The sequence below is a fragment of the Malus domestica genome, chromosome 15 (assembly GCF_042453785.1).
Source record: "Malus domestica chromosome 15, GDT2T_hap1".
Lineage (NCBI taxonomy): Eukaryota > Viridiplantae > Streptophyta > Magnoliopsida > Rosales > Rosaceae > Malus > Malus domestica.
In genome coordinates this window covers 52,111,519-52,117,623 of record NC_091675.1, presented here as the reverse complement: position 1 = coordinate 52,117,623, position 6,105 = coordinate 52,111,519, and the positions used below count along the sequence as shown (strand labels likewise).

The 6,105-nt window shown below is 35.2% G+C and overlaps 1 long non-coding RNA gene across 1 annotated transcript; it reads right to left on the bottom strand.

Moving 5' to 3' along the window:
• Nucleotides 1–1,897: 1,897 nt before the first annotated feature.
• LOC114821672 (uncharacterized) lies at nt 1,898–3,111 on the bottom strand. Its single transcript, XR_011576170.1, has 2 exons — nt 2,367–3,111; nt 1,898–2,159 (listed from the first exon to the last, which is right to left on the bottom strand). It is a non-coding gene; the product is annotated as an uncharacterized lncRNA (long non-coding RNA).
• Nucleotides 3,112–6,105: the final 2,994 nt, after the last annotated feature.

The following is a 6,105-nucleotide window of genomic DNA, read 5'->3' as shown; positions in this document are numbered from 1 at the left end:
AAAGTTTGTTTCTTTTTCTGGATATAGTAATTAATATGCGTTTTGTGTTTTCTTGGTCAGCACGATGGCCGCCGGTGGATGACTTGTGTGATTAATATAGGAATGAGGACGACTGGTTACTTTAATTATACCTATTAACCTTTGTTTTTAAACGGTTCTAGCAATAGAGTAAAATAATTTAAACATGTGAAGTTCCTGTACAAAACGTAATAAAAATCGACCTTATATGGTTAATTAATGGTAAAACTCCTTAACTACATAAATTAGTGATTCCCTTAACTTGTAGTCGTGTGATATTTTTTTCTTCCTTTTTGTTTCGAAGTACTTGTCATATGTTGAATAATAGTAGTTGACGTCTAAGAATTGGCTACAATATTTGTCATTAAGTAACATGTTCTTGAAACTGGGAGGTGTTAGCTGTTACCAGATTTTTATAAAGAGAAAAGACAAGAAAGATATCTTAAGAGCTTCTATATAGAATTCCTACTCGAATCATACTCTCTAAATCGATTTTGACCAAGACAAATGTAGCGGCTGGCGGTACACATCAGTTCATGTCAAAATTGTACTTGCAACCACGAAGCTTCCTGGCTGCATGCAATTTTGAGTCCTAAGTATCAGATTAGCCTCCTAAAAGAACAAGTTGTGAAATGAGTGGTGCCCAAGACTATCATTTCCCGGAAAACATCTTCATTTTTTTGGCATGTTTGGTTTGGACATGGCAGAGATTAATTTGTGCTGAGCCTACATAAACTTCGTGGAGTCAGAATGGTTTTGTTAGTATCTCAAAATATGACGATAAGGAATAATCTTTCTAGGTCAGGATTAGTTAGCTGGAAGTTTTTCTTGGGTTCATCCCTTTTTATCCAATATTAACATATATTGTTCATGTCATTTAGTACAATGATTTAGTGATATTTCTTTTCACTTATGAGTAGAAAGGTAGGTTTAGCTCTCGCGCAATTTCAATACCATATTATTAAGACAATCCCCTTGTGTAATTTAATTCAATATAAATAATATCATTATATTAAAGGAAAACAAATGAAAATGAGTTAAAAACTTTGAGTTTTAATGATAAGGACAAAATAAAAGGTAAAGTGAATAGTACCAGGATTGACTTTATAGTATAAAAATGTGGTTTTTCGTTAAAGTGAACAGTACCAGATGCTTTTCGTTAAAGTTCCCTATTATTAATCTAACATATATTGTTCCTGAAATTATTCTTTTATGTTCCACAAGATACAGAGAATGCATCAGACTTTTCTGAATAAAATCTTAAGATATATAGCTCTAGCGCAAGTTTAATACCAAATTATTATGACAATTCCCTTGTATAATCTAATTCAATCTTTCATCTTGGTGGAAATAATATCATTATACTAACCTAACATTTATTGTTCCTAAAAGCATTCTTTTATGCTCCAGAAGAGACAGAGATCGCATGGGAGTTTTCTGGAACAAAAAAATCTTAACATATATAGTTTTCTAGGCAATTTTGTGCAGAGATTTATGGGACCACCAGATTCCATGCATCTGGTTGAAACCTTATAGAGGCTTGGTCTAAGAAAATACCACTTTTGCTTGGACCAAATAAGAAAAATACTTTTTTGGAGCAGGTAAAATAAAAAATTGATTCACTTGACGCAGTTATACAGAAATGGTTAGGGGTGGGTTCGGTTCCTTTAGGTTCGGTTTTTGACTGAAACCGGAAACCAAACCGAAATTACTGTTCGGTTCGGTTCGGTTCGGTTTTTCTTCGGTTTTTTTTCGGTTCGGTTTTTTTCGGTTTCGGTTTTTTCGGTTCGGTTTCAGTCCGGTTCGGTTTTTTCCTTTTTTTTATTTTATATATATATATATATATATATATATATATATATATATTTGGTTGGTAAACTAGCCCAAAAGAGGACCTGCCAAACAGCCCAAAAGATCCAACAAACTGTAAAGGCCCAATACATACAACACAACAAAATAAAAACCTAAGCTTTCACTGCAGCACCCGCCGCCGAGCATCCAAAACCCTCGCCACCAACCAACCGACGCCTCACTGATTACAACATCCAGACATGAGCACCTGTTTGAACACAGCCAAACAGACGAGCAACCAACATAGGGCTCCACAAAGACAAATCCAAGAACAACATCGGTCAATTTTCCTTCAAAAATTCACAAACCAACAATCCAAACAAATATCAGCAACTTCAAAAATTCACAACCAAAAATCCAAACAAACATCAACAACATGTTTTTAGATGATCAAAAAACACAAAAACAAAAAGAGAGATTGATTAAACAATTATAAGAAAATCCAAACAATTATATTAAACAAACATCAGCATAATTCATTGGGTTTTGCAACTTACTTTCTTTTCGCCATTTTTGATCCCACATATTTTTTTTTTTTTATCCCAAGAAAAATCATATTTTTCACGAGGAAACCACCAAGAAAGGGATTAGATTTTGGGTTTTGCAACTTTCAATCAGCAGTGAGTTTTGGGTTTTGTATGATCCCTTGAATCTGCCCTGTTATGGGTGTTGAATGAGATCCAGGCGGAATGTGGTAAGAAAAAAGTTGTCTTCTTTTGGGCTCTCTGGTCTTGAATATTTACCAGGAAGGATAAAGGCCAGAAGGGTTGGAGGAAAGTTGCGTTTTTGGTACAACTCACAAGAGTGTACAGAGAGTTGGTAATTTGCAGCAAAAAGGAAGGAAAGATTGTTCCTTTTTTGGTGCATTTTCTGGGTTTTTCTCTTTTGGTGGGTGGAAAATGAGATTGCAAGTTGAAGAGTAAAACTAGCAACAAAGAGGTACTTGGAAGTTGGAATGGACTGAGAAGCAACGAGTTGGCTATTCTCAAGTTTACTTGGTATTTGCAACAAAGAGGTACTTGGTATTTGCAGAGGGTAACAATTCCAATTTTCGAACCCAATCATTCAATCACAAAATAAATAGATTTACAAGATTGGGAAGAAATCGATGAAATTGATACAGCTAGAGCAACTTTACGAACCTGAACTTCTTGAATCAGGCATCGCAGCGGTGGGAGAGATAGGTTCTTGACGGTGGGAGAGAGAGAGAGAGGTTGAGAAGTCAGAGAAGATGAAATGGGAATAAATGGGGGACGGCTAGTGTTTGTGTTTAGATATGTTATAAATATAAGGAATTAAAGATCCAGAATCAATATAAATATTTTACTAATACAATTATAGCAAACAAAGCTTGTTGTCAAGTTGGCTGAAGCAAATACTCATCAACCAGGAGGGAAGGGGTTCGAAACCTCTAACCTTTAGGTTTTGAGTATTTGTGTAGGATTTATATAATTAATATATATTAAATAAATAAATAATATATATTATATATAAATCGGTTCTGTTTGGTCCGGTCTGGTTTCTGGACCACCAAAATCGAAACCGAACCAACCTATTTCGGTTCGGTTCGGTTCACCTAGTTCGGTTCGGTGTTCGGTTCGATTTTTTTCGGTTTTCGGTTTTTTAAACCCACCCCTAGAAATGGTAGGTATCACTCATTGATACGGAACGCACAGCTCAATTCTTATATGCATCTCGAAACGAGTAGGAAGAAATAATAGAAAATAAAATATAGCGGTAGAAATAATAGAAAATAAAATATAGCGGTAGAGAAGGATATCCTACTCAAGTCAATGTTCAATTCAATCAATCAAAAGAGGTGAGGGTGATCTCTTTTTTTGTTTTTTGTTTTTTTTTTTTAACAATATTTGGTTACTCAAAGATGAGTAGGAACTTCTACTCAAAATTTCTCAAAATTGTCGTTATCAATTTATAAAATTTCATGTTTATAATCAGAATCGTTTATATTATAAATCATCCTATAAAGATCGCTGATGACAATGACATCGGTGTTGCAAAACACGCTGAAAGTCTGGGAAGTGAAGGAAAGAGGAAGGAGAAGCGGGCGGTGGAGATGGTGTGATGTTGTGATTGGCAAACTGTCGCAACAAAACCAAAATTCTTCTGCCATTTTTGTCCTACTGCCGCTTGGATTGGGTTGGATGTGAATGGGTTGGATGTGACGGTGTTACTAACATATAGGAATCCATAGGTAAGTTACAACCCAAAGGTAAAATAAATAGTTCTGCACACTAAATTGATGCATTTCATGAAATATCAATTGTAAATTAAGCATGTAATCCAGCAAGCACAGCTTTATATTGAACAAATTTAACATATAATCCAGCAAGCAAAGCAGCATATTGAATCTATTCAAATTTAACATGTAAAAAATTATAGACATTGAGCAACCAGAAATTGTCGTGCAGCAACCATGCACAGCACACCTACACAAAATCCAAAGTGTACCAAATGGGTCTCGATCAAAATTACCTCAAAATTCTAAGTATGAAATGCCTAATTTCTAATCGTACCTTCCCTAAATCCACAAAACCCTAATTTCTTCTTGAATCGAAACACATCACAGAAAATGAAAGAAATTACCAAAATTTGGGAGGAATGTTGGTTGATTAGGCTCTTAGCTGGGCGTCTGCGTTCGATGCGCGGCCTAGCAGTTGCAGCTTTGCTGAAGGATTGGGCGAAGTCGATTCGCACACTGGTGGTGCGTGGCGGCGGCAGCATAAGATTAAAGGAATTTTAACGAAAAGTTTCGGTACTGTTTATGGCCTAGCAGTTGCAGCTTTGCTGAAGGATTGGGAGGAGTCGATTCGCACACTAGTGGTGCGTGGCGGCGGCAGCATAAGATTAAAGGAATTTTAACGAAAAGTTTCGGTACTATTTATTTTAACGAAAAACCACATTTTTACACTAAAAAGTAAATTTTGATACTATTCAATTTACTCTTTATTTTATCCTTATCTTTAAAACTTAAAATTTTCAAGTCTTTTTCATTAGTTTTCCTAAAATTAAATCTCACGGCTATTATAAATTCTAATATATAAAATATAATATATACCAACTTTAAAAAGAAAGAAAAAAACTGATGAGAGAGCCCGTATGATTGTTGGCCCATTATGTGGGTCTCATGCCCAACGCAGACACAGCCCAAATACCACCCTTGTGATTAATTTTGGATTAAATTACATTTTGAACTCTAAGGTTTAGGTGGAATTACAATCCCATACTTGATTTTAAAGACGTTGCAATGTTATATACAAATTTATGTTCTAATCTTAATATCATAGATCGGTTAGCCAAATCGTCAATTTGACCTTTAAATAATGATGTGGCAACTACGAGCACCACTATTTGTTGTCGATGTTGTTGTCAAATTTGTGTCATGTGGACAAACAACAAAAAAAATTATAATGGTTTACAAATCACTTAAACTAATTTCATGAAATTATAATAATAAAATAATCTTAAATATAACAAAAAAAATATAACACTAACAGCCGCCAAACCCGAAAGACCACAGTAACCACACCTTTTCTCTCTTGAGAGGATCTTCCACACCCATTTTGGGGGCAGAAAATCCTCTCTCCTTTCTCTCTATCTTCACCTTCTACTCTTTTTGTACGGCCAAGAGCTTGACAAGCAAGAACATGGCCAGATTAAAGCAAATGCGCATAAATATTTGGTCCCAAAAAATCAAGATATCAAAAAGGAAGATCGACGAATCGCCCAAATTGGGGTATTCAACGAAGGTTCAAGACAAGGCGGATATTCAAATATTGAGTTTCAGGACGTGTTATTGGTGTAAATTTAATTTGAATAATTAAATACGTGAGGGAAGATAAATAAATAATATAAACTATGTTAACAAATATATATTTTGTTGGTCGTAATTGATAACGTGACAAAGAACAAGAACTAAGCGATCAACTTACTCGAATCCTTAACCACAGATGTGCTGCTTTGTTGGATCATCCTCGTGCTCACAATCTTCTTTTTCATGACTGATAATGTGAAGATCCCCTAGCGTTGGAGTGATTGATTTAAATGTACTAGCAATATCTCACACCTGGTTCAACAGTGTTTGGGCGGCACACAAAGTGTTCTTTAGAGTTTTTTTCTTTTTTCTCTGAAGGACAAAACTGATTGCATTATGCATTAGGGTTATAGGAGAAACATAAGGAGTATATATAGACCCCTTGTCGCACCCCCTAACCGCAC